Raw genomic sequence first — 18,731 nt, forward strand, 5'->3', positions numbered from 1 at the left:
TTCTATTTACATACAGCACCACATAGAGCAAAGAAAAAGTACAGTCACCATGTGCTTTACTGCTCAACTATATAACAGTAGCAAGAAACAAAAAACCTCTACTTAGAACAAAAAGAGCATAGAGCATATACCATAGATCCAAACTTGTAAACATTTCCATCAACTGGCTAAATACTACTGCCATTGCTGCATAGAAATAGCTTTCAACAATGAATTCCGGACATGAAGTCTGGATTTCTAGAGTCACTCATGAACACCTGACTTGTGCTCCAATACTGGAGTTTTATGAGCAGAATTGCAGATCCATAAACATGACATCAGTAGAACATTTGGCAGGGACCCTATGGTAAGCTTGGTAGTAGAGGCAAACGTTTCTGCGTGGGAAATATAACGACCTTACTTGGGCGCAAAACCAAGAATCCAAATATAGTAAGGAAAAGCATGAAGGCACCTTCTGACGGTGGTTGATCACTATGGGTGCCATAATATTCTTGCCGTGACCCATTAACTACAGTATGAAAGCAATGATCAACTGGAATAACACAGAGTTAACTCCTCCCAGCTGAGAAGCAAAACGACAGGTTAAACAAGGCAATAATTTCTTAATTACCGGAGAGGAAACATCAACATTGGAAGGCAGCGGCTGGAAAACTGATGCCCAGGAAAACAAATAAAACTGTGAGCACCAAGTGTTAATGCTCACAGCAGAGGTTACTTATTCTGGCAGGCATCAATGCAAGCCTTACCGCTTGCAATTCTTTTAGCCCACGTTAAGTAAAACCATGTGTTGCTGGCAACGATGGAGAAAGGTAACCTGGGGGAAAATAGGAGAGGCAGCAAAAAAGCAAGATTAAATAGAAAATTCAACAGTTTATCACCCTTCGGCTCTAAACGTCCTTCTCTGAGCCCAGGTTTTATCCAGGAGTTATACAGGTAGTCCTTGATTTACAACAGTTCATTTAGATACCGTTCCAATTTACAACAGCACTGAAAAAAGTAACCATTTTTCAATGACCATTGCAGGGTCCCGTGATCAAACTTCAGACGTTTGGCAACTGACCCATACTTGTGACGGTTGCAGTGTCCCAGGGTCATGTGATCATCGTTTGCAACTGTCTTTACAAGCAAAGTCAACGGGATTCACTTAACAACCATCTTGCTAACTTAACAACTGCACTGATGCACTGTGGCAAGACAGGTCATAAGATAGGGGCAAAAGTCACTTAAAACTGTCTCACTTGGCGACAGAAATGTTGGGCTTGATTGTGGTCATAAGCCGAGGACTACCTGTAATTTGCAAATTTTTGCTCACTTCTGTAACATGTTAGATGGGCTAATATGAAGTAAATGGAAGAAACCTAGTCATTTGCTTAATATGTTGTGTGAACTAGATTATCACTAGCATGTGTTCTTAATCCTGCTGTAATTCCCTTAACCCTCAATTAGGGTTTAGCATGTGTAATAAATCCAGCTATGGATACCAATAAACTGAATTAAGAATTGGGATGAACTGCTTGATACAGAAGAGAAAAGTAACAAAGATAAGAGGATGGAATTTAGCAGTACAGCTGGGGTAGGTGAGACCATCCATCTTAGTTTTGTATGGATTCCATCTCATTCCAATATTTCTCTCTATTTTAAAACAAAATCTGCAAGAAAGCTAGCATTTAAACACAAGAGCTCATTGACTTATTATTTCTTACCCCTTTTGTGAGCTATACTTAGTGTTGTTTATCTTGAAGGGAAATAACAGGAAGGAGATGAATGAATCTATTCAAAAAATATGCCCCTCTTTCTCTTTCTTTCTTTCTTTCTTTCTTCTTTCTTTCTTTCTTTCTTTCTTTCTTTCTTTCTTTCTTTCTTTCTTTCTTTCTTTCTTTCTTTCTTTCTTTCTTTCTTTCTTTCTTTCTCCCCCTCCACTCTCTCTCACTCACTCACACACATACAAAACCTCTAGATGTATTTTCTTTTAGCTTAAGTGTATGTGTATCAGTGGTGAAATTCAATTTTTTTACTACCGGTTCTGTGGGCATGGGTTGGTGGGCGTGGCATGTGAAGGATATTGCAAAATCCCCAATTCCCACCACATTCCAGGGGAAGGATACTGCAAAATCCCCATTCCCTCCCCACTTCTGGAGGAAGGATATTGCAAAATCTCCATTCCCACTCCACTCTGGAGCCAGCCAGAAATGGTATTTTCTGGTTCTCCGAACTACTCAAAATTTCAGCTATCAGTCCTCCAGAACTGGTCAGAAGCTGCTGAATTTCACCCCTGATATATGTGTGTGTGTGTGTGTGTGTGTGTGTGTGTGTGTATCTCTCTCTCTCTCCCTATCCCTATCCCTATCCCTATCCATCTATCCAACTATCCGTCTATCTGTCTGTCTAATTTATCCTAAAAATAAACAAAACTCTACAGGTAGTCCAACTACAGTATAGGTGATACCTTGATCAATAGTAGTAACTGTGAGAGGGATCTTGGAGTCCTAGTGGACAACCATTTAAACATGAGCCAGCCACGTGCAGCAGCTGCCAAAAAAGCCAACACAGTTCTAGGCTGCATCAACAGAGGGATAAAATCAAAACCACATGAAGTGTTAATACCACTTTATAATGCCTTGGTAAGGCCACACTTGGAATACTGCATTCAGTTTTGGTTGCCATGATGTAGAAAAGATGTGGAGACTCTAGAAAGAGTGCAGAGAAGAGCAACAAGGATGATTAGGGGACTGGAGACTAAAACATATGAAGAACGGTTGCAGGAACTGGGTATGTCTAGCTTAATGAAAAGAAGGACTAGGGGAGACATAATAGCAGTGTCCCAATATCTCAGGGGTTGCCACAAAGAAGAGGGAGTCAAACTATTCTCCAAGGCACCTGAAGGTAGAAGAAGAAGCAATGGGTGGAAACTAATCAAGGAGAGAAGCAACTTAGCACTAAGGAGAAATTTCCTGACAATTAGAACAATTAATCAGTGGAACAGCTTGCCTCCAGATGTTGTGAATGCCCCAACACTGAGAGTCTTTAAGATGTTGGTTAACCATTTGTCTGAAATGGTGTAGGGCTTCCTGCCTAGGCAAGGGGTTGGACTGCAATTGTATTGTATTGTATTGTATTGTATTGTATTGCATTGCATTGCATTGCATTGCATTGCATTGCATTGCATTGCATTGCATTGCATTGCATTGCATTGCATTGCATTGCATTGCATTGCATTGCATTGCATTGCATTGCATTGCATTGCATTGCATTGCATTGCATTGTATTGTATTGTATTAAGAACTCTTGGCCTGGAAGACACAAACTCCCATCTCTGTGACATGCCTTCAAACAGTAATTGCAGAGGAACAATAGTGATCATAGAAGAGCCTCTTATCTAATAGCACCCAGAGGACTCTGGCTGGTCATTGTTGAATTAAGATGGTTTTTCTTGATCCCACTTGGTTATTCTTAAGTTCTTAAGGAATGAGTGATGGGAAAGATGTTTGGCAGGTGGACTCAGTTGGGATCACCAACTGACATGCTTCAAAAAAAAATCCAGGCAAAGACTTGGGATCAAACAAAGAGCTTGAATTTCTACATCTCTTTGCTGTCATCTAGAACAGAGGTCTCCAACCTTGGCAACTTTAAGACTTGTGGACTTCAACTCCCAGAATTCCTCAGCCACCAAATGGACTCCCGGGATGGACATGTAATTCTGGGAATTGGGCTTACTAGTGCACCTGGAGAATCCCAGATTACTGGATTTTGGGATGGAGAAGATTGAGTTAAAAGGGGAAAATACTTTGACCTGGAGAAATATTATTTTATTGAGGAAAAGCAATGTTGGGGCTATTGTTCTGCACATGTTCTTGGAACGAAAATCCAGCCAAATGAAACAAACAAGCTTGTAGGAAAGGGAGGGAAAGAAATGTACTGAGCTGGATACTCCAGGGAGATCAGTAATTGGAAAGCTAAGTGAGAAACCATTTTCTGTTTGGAATGCTTATCTAAAACAGGATCAATAGGCAGGAGGTCAAGAGAGGGATTGTTGGTCTCCCTTGTTGTTTATTGTGACACTAGTGTGAGACAGTGGAGGAAAGGCTAGGACGATAGGCTGCGGTGGTAAGGAAAGACTGCAAACTATAACACATAAATGCAATCTTTAAATTGTGGGGCATTAAATTCCAGTATTAAGCTAGTTAGGAGACGGTAAAGGTGAAAGTTCCCCTCACACATATGTGTGAGTCGTTCCTAACTCTAGGGGGGGCGGTGCTCATCTCCGTTTCAAAGCCGAAGAGCCAGCACTGTCCAAAGACGTCTCTTTGGTCATGTGGCCGTCATGACTAAACGCCGAAGGTGCACGGAGCGCTGTTATCTTCCCACCGAAGGTGGCTGCTATTTTTCTACTTGCATTTTTTACATGCTTTCAAACTGCTAGGTTGGCAGAAGCTGGGACAAGTAATGGAAGTTCACTCCATTACGTGGCACCAGTGATTCGAATCGCCGAACTGCAGACCTTTCTGATTGATAAGGTCAGCGTATTAGCCACTGAGCCAGCCCCTTACCCAATGAGCCCTATAGTAGTGGGATAGAATTCAACATGGAACAAATCAACACACGCCATCTAGTTATTACTATAATTTCTCCACAATTGTCTCCATTGTCTGTTATATTAATTTCTCTGTGTTTTGTCCTTTTTTTATGAAAGGATAACAGTAAACAAGCAAAATCCTTAATTTTTTCCCCAGTGAACACTCAATTATAAAGTGAACTTTATTGTTTCTTTATCATTCAACCATTCACCAAGGTCCATCAAATGCTATACAACAGGGATGTCAAAATCAAGGCCCACAAGCCCACCCTGGAAACAGAAAAGGATCAGCCCGGAGTGCTTCTGCCAGCAAAAACAAAGCTGGGGGGGGGGGCATTTCCCCTCCCCAGCTCCATTTTCCCTGGCTGAGAACTGCAGGAGGCTGTCACAGCTGAAAATGGGGCCCAGGAGCCCATTTTCCCTGGCAGGGGGCTACATGAGGCTGTCACAGCTGAAAACAGGGCGCAGGAGCCCATTTTCACTAGCAGGGGTCTGCAGGAGGCCGTCACAGCCGAAAATGGGGCCCAGAAGCCCATTTTCCCTGGCAGAGCAGTCGGGCCACCACAGGAGCTCCTGACACGAGTGATGTTATATTGCCCCCCCCCTTGGGATCAAACACAAGCCTGATGCAGCCCTCAATGAAATTGAGTTTGACACCCCTGCTATTGAAAGCCTGTGGAAGGACCTTAATTTAATCCCTTGGTCATCTACTCCCAAGGCCCATCCTTCTAGTTGATAGACTCAGTGCAATGCCATAATAGCCAAAGTTATACAATTAAGTGGACCCAAACATTCCTTCTATTCTGATATATCATTGTTGAGTATTTCTAGAAGACCTTGGTGAGGGACAGGCTCCAAAGGGTTTTGGAGAGCCACAGAGACTTCTACCTCAATGGTTGATTCTTCTGTCCACATATTTCTGCAGTCTGATGGCAAAAGATGAGGGCTGACTCATACCCACAACTGAAGAACAAAAAATGGGGGGAAGTGGGGGGGGGGAATAAATCCTTTCATTTAAGATTTGCAATGACTGTAGCTATGGAGATCATCAAAGGGACTTTTCGCTTTGTTGATGGTTTGATTGAAGTGTTTTATTGAAGCCATGCTGCAAAACAGTTTCCTCTTCTATTTACTGCTTCACAGGGACCATGCCATTCTATTTTGATTATGGGTAGGGACAGCCATACATGCAGACTTAAATTGTCAATTGAGGTGGATTCGCCCTTGGGTGTCAATGTTACTTCAAGATGGACTTAGTTGCTCCACAAGGTTCTTCCTATAAGCTATTCACCACCATGAGACAAAGCTTCTCAACAAGGCAGATGATGGCCAGAAGTTACTTTTCTTCTTATTCTTCTTCCCATTATTTTCACTGGAAAAGTCATGAGCATTATGGGCAACTAAATAGATGCTACCATTATCATGCAGGTGTTTCTTTCCATTAGGTGGATGACTTTGGCATGTCCTTGAAAAACTGTCAGGTTGAGAGTTCTTTCTTTATCAGTCTAATGAAGGCCACAGAAGCTTCCTGCTAGAATGATAGCAAGTTTTCCTGTTCTTTTGGAAAAAAGAGCTGGTCTATTGTTTTAATTTCCACCTGGTTCCAAATAGCAAGAAAAGGATCAAGAAAATATTCCATGGAAATAAATGTAGTGGATGGAGTTTCAACCTGGACAGTGAGTTCCATGAACCATCCAAAATATGTTTATCTTGAAATCTACTTCTACACCTGAAAACATGGCTCATGCAATAGTTTGTTTACTGAACATTTCTTGGATAAACCTGGTTAATATTTTGTTGGTATAATAACATGTTAAACTTGCTTTACCTTATTACAAGAATAGTTCATCCAGCAGGTAGCAGCTAAAAACACAATACCTAAAATGAATATATTCATTTGGTATTGTATTTTTAGAACTATTTAAACATGTTGCTTCTTTTATTAAATCTAACATTTTTGAAAATATCTTTTATTGGAAAAAAAATAGAAAATAGAAAAGGACAAAACAGAACAGAATAGAGTAGAATAGAATTCTTTATTGGCCAAGTGTGATTGGACACAAAGGAATTTGTCTTTGGTGCAGATGCTCTCAGAATAGAAGAGAAGAGAAGAGAAGAGAAGAGAAGAGAAGAGAAGAGAAGAGAAGAGGAGAGAATTCTTCATTGGCCAAGTGTGATTGGAACAACCCAAAACTGGAAAGGCCTCTTTTAATGAGTTTACCACACCTTGGTTAGGAAAGGTTTTTAACAAAACAAAAAAAATGAGTGGAACTAGCCAAGGCTGCATAGCCTAAATTGCCCCTTAGAGGTTTCTCCACCTCAGGTCAACAACTCAAATTCTGAACAACAAGGTGTGCTGTGCGGGGCAGATCAGCTGGGTGCGATAGGGAGGATGTGATGGAGGGCAAGGTTCAAATTAGTTTGGAAGTCCTTGTCCCCACTGGTGGGAATGGTGCCAGGAAAAGCTTGGCAACCAGCTGTCTATTCATCACCAAAAAGCAACTGAGGGACCAAAGGGAAGTTCAGGGATTGAGAAAAGGACTTGTCAAAAGCTGCAGCTTAATTCCTTACAAACATTTTTGTTCCAGAAAGCATTCGACAGGATCAAACAACCTTTTCAGAAGAGCTTTTGACATGTTTTTTTCCCTCCCAAAAGGACTACAATGCAGCCTCCTCCAGGAGAGGCTTTTTAATTAAAATCACTGCTGTGAAAGCCATAACCACACAAAACATTTATTGCTTTAGCAAATTTGGCATCTGCTAGCAAAAATACTATAGCATGTCTTAAAACCACAAGAACTGTTATAATTATTATTATTTTTAAAAGAAAAATACTCTCCTGCTAGCTCCGTAGAGCATGGTTGTGTAACGGCTTGTAAATTGAATGTAAGTCAACAGCATAACATAGCTAGAGACGCTACTACTCTAGGCTGCATTAACAAATGTATAATTCTCAAATCAGGTGGAAGCATTCAGTTTATTCTGCATTGGTCAGGCCCCTCTTCAAGGCACCAAACCAGAAGAAAGATTGGAGAACTGGAAATGAACCGGATCCCACTCTAATGTAAGGCAGAGAATCCAGGAGTCATTTTAAATAGATTAACAGAGTTGGAGTTGGAAGGGACCTTGTAGGTCATCTAGTTCAACCTCCTGCCCAAGCAGGAGACCCTACACCAGGGGTCAGCAATCTGCAGCTCTGGAGCAGCATGTGGCTCTTTCATCCCTCTGCTGCGGCTCCCTGTCACCAGTCAGCACCACAATTTTGAGAGGAGCTTCCGGTTGATGGGGCGGGGAGAAGCACAGTGCACCAGGAGAAAACTCTATGGCAAGGGGTAGGTTTTCCAGTTGGCTCCACAATTGATAGGGATTTCTGTTAAGACAGGTAGAGGAAAAAGGACGCCATACCAGGAGGAGATTCTATGGTGGGGGAACCGAACTTCTGGTCAGCTCCAGAATTGAACAGGGGGCTTCCGGTTAGGAGCTTTGTGGCTCCCGGTGTTTTCTTTTCTGTGGGAAACAGGTCCAAATGGCTCTTTGAGTATTTAAGGTTGCCGACCTCTGCCCCACACCATTTCTGACAGATGGCAGCCCAGTCTCTTCTTGAAAGATTGAAAATTATGAATTTAGTGATCCCTGAGGTCCAAAAAGTTGCTGACCTCTGGTCTAAATCACACTTGGCCAAATAAAGTGTTCAAAGTATATTATCACTGCAGCCATGACATGTTTGAGCCAGTGCCATATCATCCCTAAAAGTGGAGATTCTCTTAACGCCCCATAAAGCTTACTTCAAATATGGCAGCTTCTTGTTCTCTTGAGCTCCAAGGTATGACCTGGGTTCCCATTGCAGGAGATTCTGATCTGCCTTACTGCCCAATATCCCAAATTTTTAATTAGCAGCATCTTCTTTTACATTCCCCACCCTCAATTCACTTGTCCAATTCTAACATTTGACAAGTCTATGAATCAGTATTACAAATTCATGGATATTATTCCAGCATAGGCTGTTTTGTACTTGGCTGTCATTTGCAGAAGCTGTTAAGGACAAGGAGCCCCTCAGAAGCAGAGAAATGAGGCGATTGTCTCAATCTAGCCCAGGGGTCAGCAAACTGCGGCTCTGGAGCTGCATGTGGCTCTTTCCTCCCTCTGCTGCGGGTCCGTCACTGGTCGGTGCCACAATTTTGAGAGGAGCTTCCGGGGGGGGGGGAGAAGCTGTTAAGGACAAGGAGCCCCTCAGAAGTGGAGAAAGGAGGTGATTGTCTCAATCTAGCCCAGGGGTCAGCAAACTGTGGCTCTGGAGCTGCATATGGCTGTTTCCTCCCTCTGCTGCAGCTCCGTCATTGGTCGGTGCCACAATTTTGAGAGGAGCTTCCAGTGGGGGGGGGGGAAGCACAGTGCACCAGGTGAAGACTCTATGGCAAGGGGAGGGTTTTCCAGTTGTCTCCACAATTGATAAGACTTTCAGTTATGACAGGTAGAGGAAAAAGTACGCCGCTTTAGGGGAGACTCTTAGGTGGGGGAACTGAACTTCCGGTCAACTCCAGAATTGAACAGGGGGCTTCCGGTTAGGACCTTTGTGGCTCCCGGTGTTTTCTTTTTTGTGGGAAACAGGTCCAAATGGCTCTTTGAGTGTTTAAGTTTGCCGACCCCTGATCTAGCCCTATAAGCAGTAATGGTATCCTATTATCTTCACTACCGGTTCGGTAGCAGAATGCACACATGCGCAGAAGATCCATCATGACGTCTGGGTGGGTGGGCGGAGCCTCGCATCGCTGTCACTACCAGTTCGCCTGAACCGGTGCGAACGGCAGTATACCACCTCCGCCTATAAGGTAAAGGTAAAGGATCCCATTGCACATATGTACTAGTCATGGTCCCAACTCTAAGGGGTGGTGCTCATCTCCATTTCCAAGCCAAAGAGCTAGCGCTGTCCGAAGACGTCTACATGATAATGTGCTCACTATGACTAGACGCTCACAAAACGCTGTTCCCTTCCCACCAAAGGTGGTTCCTATTTTTCTACTTGCATTTTTTATGTGCTTTCGAACTGCTAGGTTGGCAGAAGCTGGGACAATTAACAGGAGTTCACTCTGTTACACAGCACTAGATATTCGAACCACCAAACTGACAACCTTTCTGATTGACAAGCTCAGTGTCTTAGCCACTGAGCCACCTTAATCTAGCCCTATAAACACGGTCAAAAAGACAGAGATTGCAACTCATACTTGTCTGATTCTCCAGAACAGAGGTGTCAAACTGAAGGCCCTTGGGCCAGATCTGGCTGGCAGGATGCTTAGATCTGGTCTGCAGGGCTGCCCTGAAAACAGCAAAGGACCAGCCCGCAATGCCATTGAAAACGGAACTCGCCCCCAACACGAGTGATGTTGAGCTGGCCATGCCCACACTGGCCACATCCATCTTGTCCCCCCCCAGGTCAAACACAACCCTGATGTGGCCCTCGATGAAATTGAGTTTGACACCCCTGCTCCAGAACATCAGCCTAGATGAATGCATCTCTTGGCTTCTCTATCTTCCTGAATTCATGTTCCTTATATCCCGAGGGTTTTTTCCTCCACTTCATGAACATCTGGTAATATTTGCTCAAATGACTGGCCCATCCCTCTCCTGTAATACAATTTCCTACCTTGAGAATTCTACATTTGCTTAAATTACTATCATTAAGCTAGCAACTTCCCATGATACCTTGAATGGCCTTGCTTGGCAGCTAGCATTGTGCAGCTGTCCTTCGCTAGGCTTGCCTTCCTCTATAATCTGATAAAGAAATTAAAGAATCATCCGAAATATGTTTATCTTGAAATCTACTTCTGCACCTGAAGGAAATGATTCCTTCATTAACATTAAGACCTGAAAGGCATTCGAAAACATGGCTCATGCAATAGGTAGTTTAATGAAAATTTCTTGGATAAACCTGGTTCACTACCATAAACCATGGTTTATAACTATTTGCCTTTTTTGTTGATATAATAACATGTTAAACTTGCTTTACCTAATTACAGGAATAGTTCACCCAGCAGGCAACAGCTAAAAACACAATACATAAAATGAATATATTCAATTGGTGTTGTATTTTTAGAACTATTTAAACATTGCTTGTTTTATTTAATCTAGCGTTTTTGAAAATACCTTTCATTGAAAAAAATTAGAATAGAATAGAATTCTTTATTGGTCAAAAGTGATTGGACACACAAAGAATTTGTCTTTGGTGCAGATGCTCTCGATGTACATAAAAAGACAAGATATTTTCATCAAGAATCCTAAGACACAACACTTAATGATAGTCATAGGGTACAAAGAAGCAATCAGGAAACAATCAATATCAATATAAATCGTAAGGATACAAGCAACAAAATTACAGTCCTGCAGTCATAAGTGGGAGGAGATGGGTGATAGGAACGATGAGAAGACTAATAGTAATAGTAATGCAGCCATAGTTTGACAGTGGTGAGGGAATTGTTTGTTTAGCAGAGTGATGGCAAGATGCAAACTAAAGTCAGAAATGAAAAAGAAAAGAGAACAAATGCAAAGTGCAAATACAAAAGAAAAGGATAGAAAAAAGAGTAAGAATAGAATATTTAAAGAAATAACTCCTTATCTTCCTTGCAACAGGTATAAACAAATTAACATTTCCCCACTCCCAAGCAATTAGATATATAATTGCATCTTCCTATAACCCCCATCCTATTATCCTATCACATTCCAAAAATCAATAATTTCTGTCCAAATATTAGCAAAAAGTCCATAAGAGTTTCTAGCATTTTAAATCATAGTTCTTATTTTCACCCTGGTCAACTAAATCAGCCTTATATTCATATCTCAAAGATTTCTTCCAGGCTATAGAAATTACTTTTTACAGATCCAGTCCTTGTCCAGGTTATTTTTCATCAAATCAAGTGATTCCCTGCCCCCCAATCATGTGACTGGAAGGGGTTTTTTTTTGGACATGATTGGTCATATATCTGGAATATAGTGACACAATTCAATCCTTGATTTTATGGTTGCTAACACTGTATTGTTTTGTTTTGAGAAAATACAATACCATCTGGAGAACTTTGTTCTTGTGTTATGTTAGATCACGTTAATTATAACCAGACAATGATATGAACAACCCTGCTTTGGGGGGGGGGGGTTGACCTTGTTTTATCTGAAATTATTTTACATACTTAAACTCAACCTATCTATCAATCTATTCAGTAGAATGACTGGGGAACCTGCAGATAACTGCATGTCTTTGAAAGCTAAAATGGAGAAGTAAAATTGCCTTCCTGATTTTCTAGACTGTATCCCTACAGAAGATCATAAAAGGCTGATCCTGTAATCCACCTGCTTTAAATGAAATTGCACAATCCAACAATCATTTCTCAGTTAGGAAAATCTCTTTTGCATTTATGATAAGCACTTGCTACTAAGGCAGGAAGTGGACCTCTGTTGTTCTGTTGAATAGTTTATAATTCCCTTTCTCTAATTATGCATTTATGTTCTTTCTACTTTAGCATCAATGTACTTGTTATTTCTAACCGCACAACATCTTCCACAAGCCAAGGTGTTAAAAGGTATTAAAACCACATGTGTCTTGAGATACCAAGAAAAGAATGATGGTCTTCTTTGAAAGTTCAAATGTTGCAATCATGTGGATTATTTATAGCCACACAGATTTTAAAAAGAGTATCTTGCATCGTAGACGGCTATATTAACTGATGTATTAATTGCATAATTCGCCTTTCTTTCATGGAGTTTTACAGGAAGCAATGGATATATAAATTCAGCCTATATAGATTATGTGGAGCCAGGCTGAAATCTAACTTACAAATATTTGCTGATTTCTCTTGAGCAAGATCCATCAAAAGTAAACAATTCCACAAAACATAGGATTATATACAGATGCTGATCTAAATTAACTCAAGTACTGCAAGCCTTTCATAATTGAGCAACTCTAAAGACATTTTTGGTATCTCAACTAGTTGAAGATATTGTTGTGGGCTGCCAGTGGCCAGTGGAGCTGATGGCAGACTCAGTGAGGAGGTTGGTGAGGAACACGAGCCAGTCCTGGAGTCTGGGGAAGACTCTAATGAGGGCTCTGAGTTGGAGGCAGAGATGGGACCAGGGCAAGGAAAATGAAGTCTTGGCACACCCACCCAACATTCTTCACACAACCCTCCCAGGAACACCCCTACCCCACCCCAATGAGGCAGCATAGCAGAACTTAAGGGGTGTGTGTTGAATATATTAAGAGGTCATAATTATTATACATCTCTGTTACCAAGCACCAACTTCACCTACTACACACACCTCTTTCTGAAACATGACACTGGCCTAATGGTGTAAACCAAACAGTTAATGGAGATTACGCATGTTCCTGTCACCAAATTATTGACATAAGCATCTCTCATGACAGATTTGGTTGAAAGCCAGAGGCTGATCAAGGTCAGCCAAGAGTCAGATGAAGAAGAGAAAACTCGAAGCTAAATCTCTCCCAACCGAGTCCAAGACCATAACTGTCACATCACCAGACTTGGCGATGATCATGAGATTGTGGCCCTGGGATCAAGGGACCATTGAAACCACAGCTCCTGTCCTCTGCTTTTGCACCCTCGACAAGGGTTCAGGGTCTCATTTTATAACTCCTTCCCTGGTAAAATATCTGGGAAATTCTGATCCTTTTTTATGTACAGCTGAAACTCTCCATAACAATATACTGTAGTTCAGTCTCTTTGTATGTTGCTAAATTTTGCTATGCTGTCTGTAAAATTGGACAGACTTTGGGGCTGCCCATCTTTCATGGGTGGGTTGCTACACGTTTGCCCAGGTTCAGGAGAACCTGTAGCAAATGTTATGGCTGATTCGGAGAACCTTCAAATCCCAGAGATTTATCCACCTCTGTTTATGCTACATAAATGCTGATTTAGATAGTCTTTCCCCCTCTACTCCAGGGATTTTTCTCACTTACAACACCTGTAACACAACAGTTGTGGCAACTTCAAAGATCTGCTCTATCCTTGCAGACATTGCCTGCATTTTGTGTCTTCTTCCTCAATGGGGAAGCCTTACATTTCTCTGAGCTGCACCAGTTTTATAGTAGTATTCTCCCAGGGAAGCCTCAAATATATGCTGACCGTGGGATTCTGGGACTTGAAGTTCCCACGCCTTTAAGTTGCCAAGTTTGAAAAACTCTGCAATAGAGGAAAGAGAAGGGTCAACAATGGTTGCAACACAAGTCACACCAGCCTAGTTTTCAGTTGACTCAAGAAAGGTTGCACAGTTCTTCAACTCAGCAGTGGAAGACAGCAGACTGCATTCAGACCAGGGGTGATATGCTACCAGTTCGGACTGGTTCACCAGAAAAAAATGCTACAGGCTCAGGCAAAACAGTAGCTCTGGTGATCAGCTGCGCAACAATCAGCTGTGCTGCCTGATTAGACTACCCCCCCATGAAATAGTAATTAGGAAGATACTCAAATGTACTGAAATGGATAGGATGACTATGGAGTTAAAAGAAAGAGAAGAGTCAGATTATTATAAAATTTGGAGTAGACTATACAAGTGGCTAGAAAATAGAAAGCCAACACAAGAAATAAAAGGTTTAAAAACCTTTGATTATAATATGAAGAAAAATGTATGTATATAATTTTTGCTTGGTTTTTTTTTCCTTTTCCTTTTCCCTTTTTTTTAATTATGTTTTTTTAAACTTGAAAATGTTCAATAAAAACCTATTTTTTACAAAATAGAATTGTGTGACACAGCTGATTGTTGCACAACGGATCGTTGGAACTACCGGTTCAGGTGAATTGACAATCAGTGGTGCACATGCACACAAAGCACATGTTTGGTGTGCATGTGCGCACAAAGCAAACCGGTAGCAAAGCAAACCGGTAGCAAAGCAAACCAGTAGCAAAGCAAACCGGTAGCAAAGCAAACTGGTAGCAAAGTGAACCGGTAGCAAAGCAAACTGGTAGCAAAGCAAACCGGTAGCAAAGCAAACCGGTAGCAAAGCAAACCGGTAGCAAAGCGAACTGGTAGCAAAGTGAACCGGTAGCAAAGCAAACCGGTAGCAAAGCAAACTGGTAGCAAAGCAAACCAGTAGCAAAGCGAACTGGTAGCAAAGTGAACTGGTAGCAAAGCAAACCGGTAGCAAAGCAAACCGGTAGCAAAGCGAACTGGTAGCAAAGAGAACCAGTAGCAAAGCGAACCAGTAGCAAAGTGAACTGGTAGCAAAGCAAACTGGTAGCAGACATCAGAGCATTTCATTCCTGATCCCGACAATCTACTTTTCCTGGTACCGTATCTAAGCCAACCTGTTTTCTGGGTTTGGGAAATATTCCTGGAGTCTTACTCTAATGAAAAGGTTCAGTTCCTATGACACACAAACCCACACAAAGTTAACTATGATTAGAATTAAATCCCATTTTCAGGATCTCATTTGACCTGGTTAAAGGTTCTTGGCAGCCAATAGTCTGTGTGTACTCCCTTTAAAAAAATGGGAGGTTAATAAGATGCATATGGTCTCAAAGTTTAATCTTTCGGGAGATAATTTTAGACTCAATTGTCTTGCCTCCGTTTTTTTTAAAGAAATGCAAACTTTGGAAAACACAGAGACAAAGAAGCGTGGGGTATTGTTTTCCTCTTCTTGAAAAGGAATTCCCCGTTATAATTCTTCCTTAAATGGATCAGAGAGGCATTCAGGAGGTTAAATCATTTTTTTGTAGAAAATAGGAGGAATGCTTTCAGCACAAATATGCAGTTGAATTCTCTTTGGGATCTGACACATCTTTGGTAAATGAGTTTCCTTCTTTGCGGAGAACAATGGTTGCTATTTTAGCATCTCCTAGATGTATGGAGGAGGTGTGTACATAAGCCAAATGCTGCGTCACCAGCACAACAATCCACAAACACACTTTTCAGGAAAACACCTGCCCCATTTATTCAGCTAGTTTGTTATATTATTATTATTGTGACAGTGTGGGACTTCCCAGGCATTCAAAACAGAGATGGCAAGACACCATCAACAAAGAGAGGCAAGGCTCAATGATCCAAAAAGCAGACTCTGTGCCTATGGGAATACGTCAGGAAGAAGGAGAGGAGAGGAGGAGAGGAGGAGGAGGAGAAGAAGAAGAGGAGGAGGAGGAGGAGTGGGAGGAGGGGAAAGAGGAGGAAAAGAAGAAGGAGAAGGAGGAGGAGGAAGAGGAGAAGGAGGAGAAGGAGAAGAAGAAGAAGAGGAAGAGGAGGAAGAAGAAGAGGAGGAGGAGGAAGAAGAGGAGGAGGAGGAGCGGGAGGAGGGGAAAGAGGAGGAAAAGGAGAAGGAGGAGGAGGAGGAGGAGGAGAAGGAGGAGGAGGAGGAGAAGGAGGAGGAGGAGGAGAAGAAGAAGAAGAAGAAGAAGAAGAAGAAGAAGAAGAAGAAGAAGAAGAAGAAGAAGAAGAAGAAGAAGAAGAAGAAGAAGAAGAAGAAGAAGAAGAAGAAGAAGAAGAAGAAGAAAGTGCCGGACTTCTCTAATACAAGACAAAGTTTAATAACAAAAGCCACTGTACTATTTCACGGAATTGAGGTTTCAAAATCCATACAGGCAATCCATTTGGGGGGGGGGGAGTCAGAAAAGTTTTAGTACTTTGATGGACAAATCGGGATTGTGAACCACATTGGTTTTTCCAGACTTTGTAGTTTCCTCACATCAGCAGGAAAATCTGGCAGCAGAATTATTGGCTCCTTTTAAAAAGAAAAATTTTGGAAAGGGGTGTGTGAAGACTGTTTCTTGAAACCTTCTGTTCAAACAAGGCAAATCATCAAAACCGTAAAAAAAGCAAAAGTTAGAATCTTTTGGACATGGGATGCAACACCCAGAAAAATACGTCCTTCTTCACTTAATCCACCAGGGAAAGATTGAAGGCCGACAAGGTCCAGGCAGAAGAAGAACATCATGGCTTCAAAACCAAAGGGATTGGTTTGGAGAAAAATCAGCAGCACTTTTTCGTGATGCTGTTGATAAAAATAAGTGCCAACATGATCGCCAACGTCCAATGACGGATATGGTGCAAGAAGAAGAAGAATAGCATAACCCAGGGGTCTCCAACCTTGGCCACTTGAAGACTTGTGGGCTTCAACTCCTAGAATTCCTCAGCCAGCTTTGCTGGCTGAGGAATTCTGGGAGTTGAAGTCCACAAGTCTTCAAATGGCCAAGGTTGGAGACCCCTGACATAACCTATAAACTGGTTCAACAAACCACTGACAATTGTTTCTGTTATGGAAAAAATGACCCAGAATTGAGCTACAACCCAGCAGTGGGACTCAGCTTGCCAGCTGACTAAACCTACAGTGTTTTCAAGAACTTCCACCCACCCTAAAGTAACCCCACTGATCTGGTGTTTATACGGGAACTAAACTAAGGCGATCAGGTTGCAGAGTATTTTTCAACAAACAAGAGGAAGTTCTTTGTACACCCTGAGAGACCAAAGGTGTTTTTGTTTCCCTCAAAGGCAACTGGACTTTCTTGGTGGTTTTTTCCCCCCTCCTCCCTTTGAAAAACATTTCGCTTCTCAGAACTGAAGAAGCTTCTTGGAGGAGAAGCAAAAAGTTTCAAAGAAAAAACAGCAACAAGGAAGTCCACTTACTAGGTATATGTACTGACTTTACAGTGGTAGAGACTAACTTGATTCTGCATCTAATAACTGCAGCAAGTCTGTTGGTGGCGCAATACTGGAAGAAGGAAGACTTGCCTACAATCCAAGAATGGACATTGAAAGTCACAAACTTAGCCGAGATGGCTAAAATATCGGCATATCTTAAAGATCACTCAAATGAGAGATATAAACGAGACTGGAAAAAATGGATTGACTATATACAAAATAAATATGGGACCAAGAAATTCCAGTTAGCCTATGCTTAAGATCAGAAATGATTTAAACTGTTAAAAGTTAGTTCAGTAAGAAGAAGCTAAGGTCAATGTAGAATGTCATTAATTTCTTTATTTCTTTTTTCTCAATAGATTTTAGACTGTGTTAGTTAAAAATCCATACCGTGTACGGGTTCTGGGAAGTTGGGGGGGGGGAAGGAGGAGGGGGGTTGGGGGGTGGAGGGAGGGAGGGGCATACAAAAAATTGTACTTCAATGTTTTAATGATTGATGAATGATGAAATATTTGTGTTTTTTAAAAGAAATAAAATAAATATTGTGGGGAAAAAAGGAAGTCCACTTATCATTTGGGACAAAGCATGACTTGAAAGATTGAGAGTCTCCATAGACGCACCTTGATAGAGTTAACTTTTTGTTTTGAATTTGAGTTCTAAAGAGAAACTAGCAACGCAAAAGGCGATCGCCTGACCCCGTCATAAATATGAGGCAGTTGCCAAGCACCTGAATTTTGATCACGTGACAATAGGGATGCTGCAACGGTCGTAAGTGTGAGAAACAGTGGGGGAGGGGAGGCAAGATACCTGCAACCTGGCTAGATTTTTCGTTGAAATTAGGTTTAGGTTTTAGGTTTTATTGACATTTGTAGGCCGCCCTTTTCCCTGAGGGGACTCAGGGCGGCTCACAGAAACCAAGGAAGGGGGAATACAACATTAAGACGACAACATATAATAAAATCAACACCATACATTCAATATTCGGGCGGGGTAACGGTCCTTATCCCCAGGCCTGACGGGCGAGCCAGTTCTTCAAGGCTGTGCGGAAGGCTTGGACGGTGGAGAGGGTACGAATCTCCACGGGGAGCTCGTTCCAAAGGGTCGGGGCGACTGCTGAAAAGGCCCTCCTCCTTGTAGTTGCCAGCCGACACTGGCTGGCCGATGGAATGCGGAGGAGGCCCAGTCTATGCGATCTTATAGGTCGTAGGGAGGTAATCGGCAGAAGGCGGTCTCTCAAGTATCCAGATCCACTGCCATGTAGGGCTTTATGGGTGAGTAAAAGCACCTTGAAGCGCATCCGGAGATCGACAGGTAGCCAGCGCAGCTCGCGGAGGATAGGTGTTATGCGGGTGAATCGGGGTGCACCCGCGATCACTCGCGCGGCCGCGTTCTGCACTAACTGAAGTCGCCGGATGCTCCTCAAGGGCAGCCCCATGTAGAGCACATTGCAGTATTCCAGCCTAGAGAGCACAAGGGCCCGAGTGACTGTTGTGAGTGCCTCCCGGTTCAGGTAGGGTCGCAACTGGCG

This window comes from Thamnophis sirtalis, unplaced genomic scaffold (assembly GCF_051295495.1).
Source record: "Thamnophis sirtalis isolate CommonGarterSnake01/CBP01778 unplaced genomic scaffold, rThaSir2_p1.2 scaffold_13, whole genome shotgun sequence".
Taxonomy (NCBI): Eukaryota; Metazoa; Chordata; class Lepidosauria; order Squamata; family Natricidae; genus Thamnophis; species Thamnophis sirtalis.